The 13,903-nt window shown below is 32.4% G+C and overlaps 1 non-coding gene and 1 pseudogene across 1 annotated transcript; both read right to left on the minus strand.

Annotated features, from left to right (window-relative positions):
• Positions 1-1,047: 1,047 nt before the first annotated feature.
• Positions 1,048-3,720, minus strand: LOC111987751 (DNA-directed RNA polymerase V subunit 7-like; annotated as a pseudogene).
• Positions 3,721-4,021: 301 nt separating this feature from the next.
• Positions 4,022-4,093, minus strand: TRNAQ-UUG (transfer RNA glutamine (anticodon UUG)). Its single transcript has one exon. It is a non-coding gene; the product is annotated as a tRNA-Gln (tRNA).
• Between the last annotated feature and the right edge of the window lie 9,810 nt (positions 4,094-13,903).

Below are 13,903 nucleotides of genomic sequence, written 5' to 3' on the forward strand. Positions count from 1 at the left end.
TTGCGAATGAACATTAGTATGTCTGAGTTAAAAGGCAGTGACATAAATGGAGATCCCTCAAAATTTAACACACCGACTATCTTTATGATTAGTTAGGAGTGCCTTATTGTTTGTGGTACAAATCTATTGTATTTTCAGCAAAGAACCCCAAAGACCTCGTCCAATATTCCTGTTGCTCAGCATTTACAATCAGGAAATAATTATAAAATCTTGAATACAAGAGGTCTTTTGGATCTGTCCGCTAAAGATGCCCCCTTGATTAATCGCAGTGACCCTTCCAATGGCTCCAAAGAAGAAAAGTTTAGTAATTAGATTCCTCAGCTTCCTTGTATAATTAAGCTGCGAAATGACATTCCATCTTGTCTAGTAACTTACATTTTTTCCATTTGAAAACAAAGACCAACATAGAACTCCAGATTTGACATGATCCTGTGTAAATACTAGGTTTTCATGTCCCCAGTATTTTCATTCAATAATTTTTTCTACTAATGTATATGGTCATGTGGTACTGTTTTAATTTTCTGCTGCTGATAGGCTTTTTGTTTGTTGTAATAAGCACTCTTTTCCTCCTGTTGTTTTGGAGGGATGTTTGCTTTCTTTCTATCAAATGAAATCGTGACTTATTAATAGAAAAAATGGTTATACAGTGCTTTTATTTCTTTCAAAGAGGTTGGGAGTTTGGTCATGTAGTACTTTTATACTGGTATTTTTGGGGCTAAAGCTAAAGGCTTATAATTATCACTTAGCGCGGAAGCCTTGTAACCTTCCACTTGAAGACATAGACAATAGCTAGCTCCCACAGTTGGACATATGACAGAAGAGTTGCTGACAAGAGGAAGTTGAAAAAAAGAAATAGGTCTTTGAGGGAAAATGGTGTTATTGGTTCGAAGAAAACACAGCAGCAAGTTGGCCTTGGTTTGCATCAAGGAAACAATGTGAAAATTGGCAGTTGTGTGGCCAAAATAGTTGCAACAAAAGACCGTCACTAACAAAAAAAAGGTCCCTGCTAACTAAATAACAACACGTTTGCATGCCTGCTAATGGATGAAAACTACAAGTTGCTAACCATCTATTAACATGCCAGATACTTGGCTACAAAAACTCAAAAAGGTTAATTGTAGTACTTAAGTAGTAGCCAAGCAAACATCAACAAGGCTCACAAACATATTTACAGGTTATAACCAAACTTATGCAAAGGAAGTATCACTAACACTAAGAAATTGGTCCAAAATAATCTCCACCCAAACTAACCAATGCTTGAAATTCTCTCTCTACCTCAAAGCTACTTCGTTCCAATCACAATGAAACAGATCAGAACATCTTTTTCAATCTTTGACAGCTTGTCATTCAAGAAGACAGGATACTCCCCAGCCACATAGCAGTAATCTGGCATTTTCAGATAAGAGAGATGTTTTTCACAGGTCCACAACTCAAGAAGACCCCATGCTTCAGCACCTTGTGTACAATGCCCTCTAAAATATCTCCTCTTCCACTTGAAGGTGATGCACCTAAAAAACAACCGGAAACAGTACATCTCTAGTGTGCTGTCTCTACCTTCTCCTGTGTTCTCCAGAGCAGTGACAGCAAGAAAATATCCAAGCTCCTTAGGTTTTCTCATGATTATATATACATGTTGGCAAGTCCTGTCTTTTTAATTAGTTTTACTGATCTTTCTCATGGTTTGCATCCAGATTTTCAGCAGGGATTATCACATTTTCAGGCAACTCTACTTTGAGAAACATTTTTTTTCCTACACCTTTCATAAACAAAAAGAATAATACGATAACCATGAGTGCGCAAACTCAATTTAAATTTTGCAAAGTGTCCCAATCTCTGAGAAGGCAGTCATCAAAATAAAATAAACAGTTGCAAGGATGGACCATATAAATATGCAATAGCTGAAAGAAACCATTGTATTAAAAATTTACAAGATTATATGGGAAATCAGCAAAAGATCATAAGCAAACAAACAATAGTAAAAACAAAATCCCACAAATATTTGAGGACCTCATGTGTCATATAACATTTTTTTTTTTTTAAATATTTATTTTTATCCATTGAAGTAAAAACAGTGGATTTTACAGAGAACAGAAAAGCTGCAACATTTACCAAGCAGCTGTTTCCACAACCATGAGAAAGATCAGTAAAACTACTTAAAAATACAGGACTTGCAAACATGTATCATATAACATGTTTTAAACCAATTTAAAAAAAAATCATCTAGCATGTTATCAATTATTTGAGTTTTTCAGCTTTGTATAGACAGAAGCACACAACAGCTTAAACAAGGCAACATGGTGGTGGTGGTGATGTGAATGAGGTGGAGCAGTAAACAAGTGGTACAGCAGAATTGGTAAGAAATAACATCTATGGTCATTAATAAAGTGTGGCTTTGTAATTTTATTACAGTGAGGCACTGCCATGTGGATGATGCCAGTGATTTGCTTGTTCTTATAACAATAGTGATGTTTGTATCGGTGAATTTTGGCCCAAATGGGAGAGGGAATGTGAGATTCATACTAGTGACTTCCACTTCATGAGACAAGATCCGCATCCTATGAATACGGTCATGGCCTCATGGGATATGAAAATATGTGCTCATAATTAATAACTAAATTATAGCTGAAAATTTATCATTTGAGATAAGATAAACTAACTTTCACTTAAGAACTTATGAAATAAGATTCACCAACATTGTATAGTAAAAAACAAGTACGGAATTTTTACAACATGTTCATTTGATATCTTATAAACTTATTTACAAACTTGCACAATCCAATCTCAAGTATATATATAAGTATATTTCTATACATTTATACATATAAAATATAACATCACATATACTCAAATCAAGTCTCATTCTCATGAGTTTGTTCATGAACACATTATAATATTTGGGCTTGGAATTTTTTTGTTTTTTTTAAGTAAATAGTGTTCCATTCCAAAAAAGATGAAAGAATACAAAAAACCAGAGCACATAGGCAGTGTGCTAAGGTCCCAAGGATCCATGAAAAAGACAGACTATAAAGCATGGAAAGTACAACTATCTAGCAACTCAGGCAAAAAAGGAAAAATAAAAACTTACAAAGCATTTGTCCACTCAAACAAAGTTTGGAAGAGAGCTAGCTTCAAGTCCTAAGCTTGGATTTTTTAATGGCCAAGCCTACAATCAAGCTTGAGTTTGCCTCATTTGATAAATAAACAAACATAAAGAAGCTTTTTCCCGAGCCGGAAAGCTCTAGGCACTACTAATGACTCTCGTTAAAATACCTCCAACAAAGCTTTCATTTCTGTAAAACACCCATGAAAACCAGAAAAATACAAAACTTTGTCTACCAAAAAAGAACTCATTCCAACTCTATCTAATAAGATATTTTCTCATGGGTTATTCAGACTTGCAGAAAATAGAAGCAGCAAAGGAAAATTTCAGTCTCAACCCATTAAGAAAAAAACTAAAATGTTTTAATACAGGCATGTAACTCAATCATTGAGCTGGATCTCGAAGACCCACTTGCTCTAAACATATAAAAATGCCGACTTTATTCACAAAATCCTCAAACCCTTGTAGTTTCAAACACATAGTAAATTTTTACATTGGCATTATGGCATTTCTGAATAAATGGATGCTTACCCATATAAATGCATGTTAAATAAAACTCTTTCACATACAAAAGGAACTAACTTGTATAAGATTACAGGGAATCATCCAAAAAAAAAAAAATTTACCTATATCAATAATTTCATATAAAAGACCCAGTAAATTCTATCAAATATGAAACAACCTCACAAGCTTTAGAACAAAGGAACGAAAAAAATTGAAAAAAGAAGTCAGTTTTGGGGTGAAGAAGAACACAGACAGGAACAGAACATGGGCCTTGCTTTGTTACTTGTTTGAGACTGAACCAGTGTGTTAAAAAGAAGGCCATTTTTTAGACCAAAATCTATTTGATGGCCCAAAAAGCAAAATGAAAAAAAAAAAAAAATTGAAGAAGACACAAAAAGTGAAAGGATAAAAAAAAGGAGGTCCTACCGGGAGTCGAACCCAGGTCGCTGGATTCAAAGTCCAGAGTGCTAACCACTACACCATAGAACCCTTGCTGAGGTGAGATAAGGAATGTTATTATTTAACAGCTAACAATGGTATTCTCAATATGGATTTTTAATTTTTTTCCTGATCTCCCCAATACCGAATTTTAAAGTCTACAATAAGAATGCAAACATAAATTCATTCAGCAAATAATCCAGTTCGATAATTTGCCTTTAATACTCATTTATTTAACGCCAAATTCAACCTTAAGTTTTGACTTAACCATTAATAAGTTAAACCAAAATATAATAACGTGTTCGTTAACATAAGGCTAGATTTAAATACTTATATATACTTTAGATTGAATTGTACACCGTCTTTATTATATATGAAAAAAGAATAAGTTAATTAAATAATTTGTAACACAAATTTGAGCTTGTTCAACCATAAATTGAACCAAAGTTGAATATATAATTTAGTTTGTTAATGAGTGTAAACATGGCTCATGTTCCCCAAAAAAAAAAAAAAATACATAATTTCAAACTTTTAATACACAACTTAGTTCATTTACAACCTTACTAAAGAGGTAAATTAGTGATACAATTGATTTTAGTTTGACACCTTAACTCAAAAAAAAAAAAAAAAAGGAACTTGGACCTTGGGTATGGGCCCACAACAATTATTATTTTTAAGTGGATTTAGAGATGGGAATGGCAAATCAACTCATGGATTCTTGGGCCTAGAGTCTAAGTTAGGAAAAACGGGCCCAGGTAAAGATTAAAAAAATAAAGAAGAAGAAGAAGAAGGGAAGCCAAAAAAAAAAGCAACAGGATTAGGCAAAGAGAAAATAGTCTTGTATTAATGTTCCCTCAACTCGACCGAGGAAGGTATTCCAAGTTTAACAACAGCATGAGTCTTAGTAGTTCTCTCTCTCTCTCTCTCACTCTCTCTAATTCATCTCCTCCCCATTAATAGGATTTTCCCTTCCTTTTGTAGTAATCTGTCCTAAATCCTAACCCTTTAGCTATAGGGTGGTAATTGTTCATTAGATACTAGTCACATCCCCCATTTTGGGGAAGTGCCAGGTGAGTTACAAGCTGTCCAAGAACTGTTTAGGCATCACTTCCTCCATTAATGCGACTGTTCTAGTTCATGCAGGACATTTAATGCGGAGGTGATGGGTCTTCCCCAACACGCCTCCCCCATTTTCTCCTTTAAGGCCTACCCGTGGCTGTCAGCTTTAGCCTATGTCCCTTGGTACGGTGGTAGCTTGTCTCACCTTTCTTGGAGTGCAAGGGGATCCCCTTCGATCAGCCTGATACTTCACCTATTGGGCCCGTACAACTCAAGGCCTGACCCAATATTGGTTTTGTCCTCCTTCGCCCCCCCCCCCCCCCAACAATAATAATAATTCATTTTCCCCTTTCTCTAAAAGGTTAGCTTGTTCCACTCTTTGACAAATTCTTTTGCAACAACTTGAACTTAACCCAGGATATCAGCGTGAATCAAAGCAAGTTTAATGAATGNGAAGAAGAAGATGGCCTTGTTTTACATGACATGATTTGTTTTGGGTAAAAGTTTCATATAAATGGCTTCATGTCTCGTTTCGTATCCATGTCCACTTTGGTTAGTCTTCTCTTTCTTAACTAAGGAATCCAATCCTAGAGGCATACTTTACAAGAAATAGACATGAGTGGTAGAGAGAGGTCCCCTACTTTGATTATGCCATCCTAACCTAGAGGAGGTGATGTGGAAGCTGCTAGTTCAATTGAATGAGGGAAAGTTGCTTCTTGCCTTATACAAAATTGAAGAGTCAATGGTTGGGGCAATCACTTTTTAGATCATGACTCGTAATCTTGGAGCCTTTTCATTATAATTGAGCTTGATTAAAGATGCGAATGGATGGGGAAAGAATCCAAAAGCAATAATTGTTATATTGACATAGCATATTTCAAAACTAGGATGAAAGATTGACTACCCTAAAAAGATGAAAGACTTCATTTCTTTCTCAAATTGGATTAATGGATCCACTTAGATTAAAAATAATAATTATGTGGGGAAGTGTTTGGCTACCCAAGGACCCAAAGGCTAGGAACTTGGACCTTGGGTATGGGCCCACAACAATTATTATTTTTAAGTGGATTTAGAGATGGGAATGGCAAATCAACTCATGGATTCTTGGGCCTAGAGTCTAAGTTAGGAAAAACGGGCCCAGAGTAAAGATTAAAAAAATAAAGAAGAAGAAGAAGAAGGGAAGCCAAAAAAAAAAGCAACAGGATTAGGCAAAGAGAAAATAGTCTTGTATTAATGTTCCCTCAACTCGACCGAGGAAGGTATTCCAAGTTTAACAACAGCATGAGTCTTAGTAGTTCTCTCTCTCTCTCTCTCACTCTCTCTAATTCATCTCCTCCCCATTAATAGGATTTTCCCTTCCTTTTGTAGTAATCTGTCCTAAATCCTAACCCTTTAGCTATAGGGTGGTAATTGTTCATTAGATACCAGACCTCTCGTGAATCAAAGCAAGTTTAATGAATGGGTCAATTATGTATTGGTCTGCTTAATTCATAACAACTCAAAAATGACCGTCCTAAACAGGGCATTCCGCTTTAACATAAGTTTGATTAATCCATATAATATAAGTCATTTTATTTAACATTTTGAATCTTAAATATAGAATTTGATTAATCCACATAATATAAGTCATTTTATTTAACATTTTGAATTTTAAATATAGAATTGAGTAATTAAATTAATTTTACGGTTATATTGAAAAAATCTACATTGAAGCTCTAAAGTCCTTAATCCTATTTTCAAAATAATAAAAAAATAAAATAAAATACTCTCATTTCATTATTATCTTTTCTTAAATTGCATTTTTTTTTTTAATAATTTGGATGGAATTTCATCGGGTTGAAAAATATGAATTTTTAAATTGTATACTATTACTATTTTATTTGATTTTATTATGCGATAAATTTTTGTATAAAATTTATTTGTTTATAATTATTATAATTTATGTGTTTACAATATATAAAAATATGTTAATCATTTTGGGTCATTTATTTTAGATGGGTTGAAATTGGTCGTGCCTATATCAATCCAACACAATCTATTTATTAAGTGTAAAATTTATACCTTGTATCCAAAATAAACAAGTTGTTTTAGATTTTAGAAACTTTTAAATAATTATTAAATGAATCGTATATAGATTTATCAATATATAGCTAAATATCTTTATATATTCAAATAAAATCTAGCAAGACAAAATTGTCATCTCTAAGAAGATGAGGATCATATCCATAGGTAGAATAATAAAGCAAAAGTAATAGCAATATGAATTGTCACTTCTAATAGATGAGGATCAAATCCAATTCATAATTAGAATATTAAAGCAAGAATTTTCAAAAAATTTCATTAAATGTTATCATAAAAGATGGTTCCAAATCCGAGCTACTATCAAACAAGGTACGGACCAAATAAAAACAAATTAATGGTGCCTAACTAATTTGATCGTATTCTAATATTTTATCCCAAAAAATAATAATAATAATAATAAAGAAAAAACTAATTTCATCGTACATGTCTGGCTTGTCTGCCATAAACATCCAATCAATTAAAGTTCATGGATGCAGCGTCTCGATCTAGAACTCTTTCAATCATTTGATTTGGTGGTACCATGGTCCTCAAAGTAAATCTGCCCTTGACTATTGTTATTTCCTAAAAGCCTATGAAATTTATGGCATGGACCCTAAAAATTTTAGTTGACAACACATCATAACGCACAAGAATTTGATTACTGGGTGCGTCAGTCATGGACAAAAAATGTTCTAAACCAAAAGAACTACCTGGATTGCTCAATCTCATCTCTTGGACCCTCATCGTCTAAACTTAAACTAACCATAACCATAAGCTTATATAAAACCTTCCTGGTTCGAGTCTTGCATTTTCATATATTATCCCACCTATGCAGGGTGGAGCTAGGAATTTTTGTTAGGAGGGCCAAGTTGTGGCACACATTTTTATTATTATCCACACACACATATATACACACTTTTTTATTTGATAAGTTATATATATACACACACCCAACAAAAAAAAATAGAGCTTAGTATTTTCAATCAAAATTATGTTTGATGGTGATCTTTTGTAAAATAAAATTCATTTTTTCCATTTTCATAATGAAATTCTTAGAAAATTTCATTTTAAATACAAATGACCAAATTTTATACTAAAGTAAGTAAAAAGTCTTTCAATTGAATTAATGAAATTTTCAAAAATATGAATGATCCAAAACTTGGAGGAATAAATTAGTCTCCCAGCATATTTGAAGTTATCTTGCTCTAATTTATTATGTGGCAACTAAAGACACATTTCATGTATAGTTTTAATAACAAGATTTTTTTAATGAATCAATGATTTGTTAATTGCCACATGACGGATTAAAAAAGATAGATTCAAACATGTTTAATGCCAAACCTTATCAAATATTTAACAAATATAAGAGCATATTTTACAATAAAAATAAAATTTAAAAATAAATTTATATCTTTATTACTATTAGACCAATTTTTTTTTAAGAGCATCATTAGACTAATTCAAATATTTGGGAGGGCCCAGTCTTATTTTTATAGACTAAATTTTGAAAACATTAAAATAATTATATATATATATATATATTTTTTTTTTTTTTAAATTTCAAAAATTTTGGGGCATCAACACAGCTCCGCCCTTGCACCTACCACTATATACTACTTCCAACATGAAAATGACAAAATAGCAATTGTTCTTGTAGAAGCACTTCAAAAGAAGATAAATATATTAATGTTAAAGATTTTCTTTTTTCTTTTTCTTTTTTATAACTATTAATATGATTTGTTATGATTAAAGCAACATCACCTTTACCTGAGTCCACCACTAACACCAAATCTTTTATACACTAATTAACCATGATCTATACCGCAAAATAATGTCAAAAATTGTAAAAGAAGTTTGTGTTCTTAAAATTATTGATATATGGACAAAGTTTGGCGCCAAACATATTTGAAACTTTGGACTCCAACTACTAATAGGGAGATGATATTTGTTCTTGTCATATATAATGCACATAACTCACTTAATCCAAGGCCAAAATGAGGATATACCCCTTTCGCTGAAACTTTCTAACAAATGTTACATGTCTGAAACTATTTAGAGATATGCCGTTATTTTAAAATCGATTTTCTAAAAACGAGTTTCAATGAAAAACTCGATTTGGCGAAAATCGAGTTATAGGCAATCAAAAAAAAAAAAAAAAAATCCTGCATGGAACTCGAGTTTCATGTAGGAATTTTCAAACAACTTGATTTTCGGCAAATCGAGTTTTTCATTGAAACTCGATTTTTTAAAAATTGAGTTTCAAAATAGAAGCATATCTCTAAATAGTTTCAAACATTGGGCATTTTGCTAAAAAGTTTCGGCAAAAGTGGTATTTTGCCATTTTGGCCCTTTAGAGCATTAGCATTGGAGAATGCTAATGCCATATCTAAGGTGAATTTGGCATTTTAAGCCTTAAAATCCATTACATCAGACAATGCTAAACTCAACTATTGCAAATTTTTTGCAATAGTTGCTACAATATAATTCTAAAGATAGAATTGTACTGTAGCAGTATTCTAAAAAAAATTAAAATTTTTATTCCATTTTAAGACCAAAATTTCTCTCTCCTCTCTCTCATTTTTTCAGTTCTCTTCTCTCTCTTCCTTCTTGTTTCTCATTTGCTCTCTCCTCTCTTCATCAGACCTAAACACCATTCTCCATCACACATCACAGTGACTCAGTTTTTCTGGTGGGTTGCGATCTGGCGGTTCTATGGTTGCCTTTTTTTTTTTTTTTTTTTTTTTTTTTTTTTTTTCAGCGTGGGTGACGGCATGGGTCAGGTCCTGGTGGTTGTGGTTTTTGGCGTCTGGTGGGTTGTGATCGGCGGTTCTGTGGTTGCTTTTTTTTTTTTTTTTTTGGGCATGGGTGACGGCGTGGGTCACTGGTGGTTGTGGTTTTTGCGTCTGGTGGGTTGCAATTTGGTGGTTCTATGGTTGTTTTTTTTTTTTTTTCTTCGGTGTGGGTGACTGGTGGTTGTGGTTTTTGGCGTCTGGTGGATTGCGATCCGACGGTTCTGTGGTTGCTTTTTTTTTTTTTTTTTTCGGCGTGGGTGACGGCGTGGGTGACTGGTGGTTGTGGTTTTTGGCATGGGTCACTGTGGTGGTTGTGGGTTTTTTTTTTTTTTTTTTTTTTTTTTGCTGTGACCGGTGCCTAAAGGGGTTGTAGGTCGTGGTTGGGTCCGGTGTTTGGGTCATGGTTGGATCGGTGGGTTTGAAACAGTGGATCAGTTGGGTTGATCATCGGTAGCTCCGATGATGGCTCCGGTGATGATTTTTTTTGAATGGGTTTGCTCCGGTGGGTTTCAAATCGGCGGCATGGGCTGATGGGTTTTTAATGCCGTGGCTGTGGTTGTTGATGGGTTTTTGGTGCCGTGGATGTGGTTGTTGATGGGTTGTGTGTTGCTAGAGGTTAAGGGAGAAGCAGAGGAAAAAAAAAAAGACGGTTGGAAATCCCAGGAAACAGGTGTCTGAAAAAAAAATAACAGTTATAAAGAAATAATAAAGAAATATTAAAAAATAATATTTTAATAAAAATAGAGTTTTGGGATGCAGAAGAATTGAAAATGGTATGGTATAATAGAATTGTGGGTTTTTAGAATTGTAAAATAGAATAGCATTAGCATTTCCCAATGCTAATGCTCTAATAAGCCAAATAAGTCATTTGTATTGCACATAATGGAATACATGTCATCTTTTTATTGGTGGTTGAAGCAAAACATTTTTCTACAATTTATGTAGAAAATAATTGCCATGTATATAAGAAAGTGAAAGATGTACAAATAAGAGCCTGTAATACTCTAACGACCAGTTCAATAATGATATAATGTAAGATGAAAGGTGTAGAATGATAGCAAGAAAGTTTTAGAGAATGTTCAATCTGCCTGCCTATATATATATATATATATATGTGTGTGTGTGTGTGTGGTTAAGCTTCGTTCAGTTTAGAATGTTTAGGAACGTGCAAATTGGTCCTGACTCCCACCTGAAAGTGATGATAATGATGTATTTAGAAATCAAAATGTGCTTGACCAAAATAACCAACAAAAATGCATGGAAGCCTATTGATTAACGAGGTCCAAACAATTCAATATAAATTAATAAGTTGCTCTCTCTTTCTTCTGTAGTTTTTTTCTTTGTCTTTTAAACAAGGTAGTCAATTCCGTACCATATCGGCCGGTACGGCAGAAAATTTTCGCACTAGAACCATCACCAGTACAGAACTGCTGTGATTCATACCGCCTTAGATACCAGGTCATACCGGTCTATTCTGGTCATTTCAGGATATTCTGGGTATTTCGGTCGGTAAAGAGGTTTCTGACCAGTACAAACAAGAAGAAAAAATAAAAATAAAAGGAAGAAGAAGATGAGAAAAATGGATCTGTGACTCACTGACTTGGTGCCTAATGACTGAGATCTGTGCTTCAAAGCTTTCATTTTTTTTTTTTTTTCCTTCTATACCTAGGGGTGGAGCTAGGAATTTTTGTTTGGGGGGGGGGGGGGAAGTTGCGGCACACATTTTTATTATATATAATATATATACACACTTTTTTATTTGATAAGTTATATATATACACACACCTAGCAAAAAAAAATAGAGCTTAGTATTTTCAATCAAAATTATGTTTGATGGTGATCTTTCATAAAATAAAATTCATTTTTTCCATTTTCATAGTGAAATTCTTAGAAAATTACATTTTAAATACAAATTATCAAATTTTATACTAAAGTAAGTAAAAAATCTTTCAATTGAATTAATGAAATTTTCAAAAATATGAATGATCCAAAACTTGGAGGAATAAATTAGTCTCCAAACATAATTGAAACTATCTTACTCTAATCTATTATATGGCAACTAAAGACACATTTCATGTATAGTTTTAAAATAAGTCAATGACTTGTTAATTGCCACATGACGGGTTAAAAAAGATAGATTCAGACATGTTTGATGTCAAATTTATGAAATATTTAACAAATATAAGAGCATATTTTACCAAAAAAAAATAACGAAAAATAAAGTTATATCTTTATTACTATTAGACCAATTATTTTTTTTTAAGAGCATCATGGCCCCTCCACCCTTCAACACAGCTTTGCCTCTGTCTATACCCTTTTCTAATTTAGATCCCATTCCTCTCCATTGTAGCTATCACTGCAACTTCTTTATTCTCCTTCATCTTCTTCTTTTTTCTTGCGTCTTTGGTTTCTTCACTGCTAATGCGCTACAATGGTGTGCTTTCAGCTTTATGTCTTTCAAATTTTCTTATCTAACTCTTTAGTCAGTGATGTCAGATGGTTAGTTGGAAGTGGTGTGGCAATTTAATGCACTTATTATATATCTTTTGCTATTTTAGAGTCATCACGTGTCCATCTTTCTTTCTTCTTTTCTTTTTTCTTTTTTTTTTCACTTTTTTTTTGGCTTTAATTTATTCCTACACTTGTTGTTTATTGTAAATATTGTAACTTATTAATATTATTTGTTTTCTTAATATGTAATGAATAACTAAATTTTTTATTATTTATACTATGTTTTTTTTTTCTTTTAATTAATGCTAAAGTCTAAAATCATGAATAATTTGTTCTGAATTGATGTAAGTTTTATGGTAAACTTTTATATTTTATATTTTATAAATATATATATATTTATAAATATAAAAAATAATAGTAAACCCGAAATAATACACCGATATCAAAATATATCGTTCTACTAGTCAAACCGATACAGCCTCTAGTACAAGATTGACTTCATTGCTTTTAAATAATAATTTAAAAGTTGACAACAACTACTCCTAATATTATAATGTCTAAGCAGCTGTAAGGTTCAGACATAGAAATATGTTGCTTTTTTTCTTCTTTGTTTTTTTTTTACATATAAATGAAGTAGCTACTTAAGTGTTAAAGTTACACATTGGAATTCTATACATAAAAAAGTCTCACATAAAATAATAATTACGAAAGTGAATAATTAATATAACATAATATTAGACCCAAATCTATAGATTTAAGTTTTTGGGTCAAATAATATTCCTATATCTTATTTTTCCTAAAAATATCAATTTTGTAATGTCTCTTGAATCATAACGTGGGACTAAATTCTCAAAAAAAAAAAATAACGTGGGACTAATGAGTAATGAAATAGATATAATTCAATAATATTGTTAACGACCATATAGTCTGGTGGCACGTCTCTCTCATCTGTAAGTTGAAATTTAGGGGTTGAATGAGGCAACTTAAATCCCCTCCATTTTCAATTAGCAAAAAAGATAAATGACTCAGTTCATCATATATATATATATATATATATATAGTATGTTATTTATTTGTGTACTTTGAATTTGAATTTTAAATGTCTTTATTGAAAACATCAAAAAAGTTTCTACTATTAGTTGTACGTACAAAAGAATATTCAATATATAAGTGTGAAAGTGTGTCAACATATTGCACTTTGCTTCAATTTCTTAAAAAAAATTGCAAGAACCACAAAATGTAAATACAATATTTTGTTTTTAAACTCAAAAGCATATCGTTAAAAAAGAGAGAAAGGTTGTAAGACAAAGAATGCCAAGTTTTCATATAACATGTCAAAGACTACCGGTTTTTTTCTTTTCTTTTTTTAGAGTTTCAATTTATAGCGTTCGCTCCTGATGAGCACTTTTTATTATTAGATCAAGACACTATTGGTTTTTGGTGTAAAGGGGATTGAACCCTAAATCTCTTATTCAACCATCAGAGACTTTACCAGTTG

The sequence above is a fragment of the Quercus suber genome, unplaced genomic scaffold (assembly GCF_002906115.3).
Source record: "Quercus suber isolate HL8 unplaced genomic scaffold, Cork oak 2.0 scaffold_125, whole genome shotgun sequence".
In the NCBI taxonomy this organism is placed as follows: domain Eukaryota; kingdom Viridiplantae; phylum Streptophyta; class Magnoliopsida; order Fagales; family Fagaceae; genus Quercus; species Quercus suber.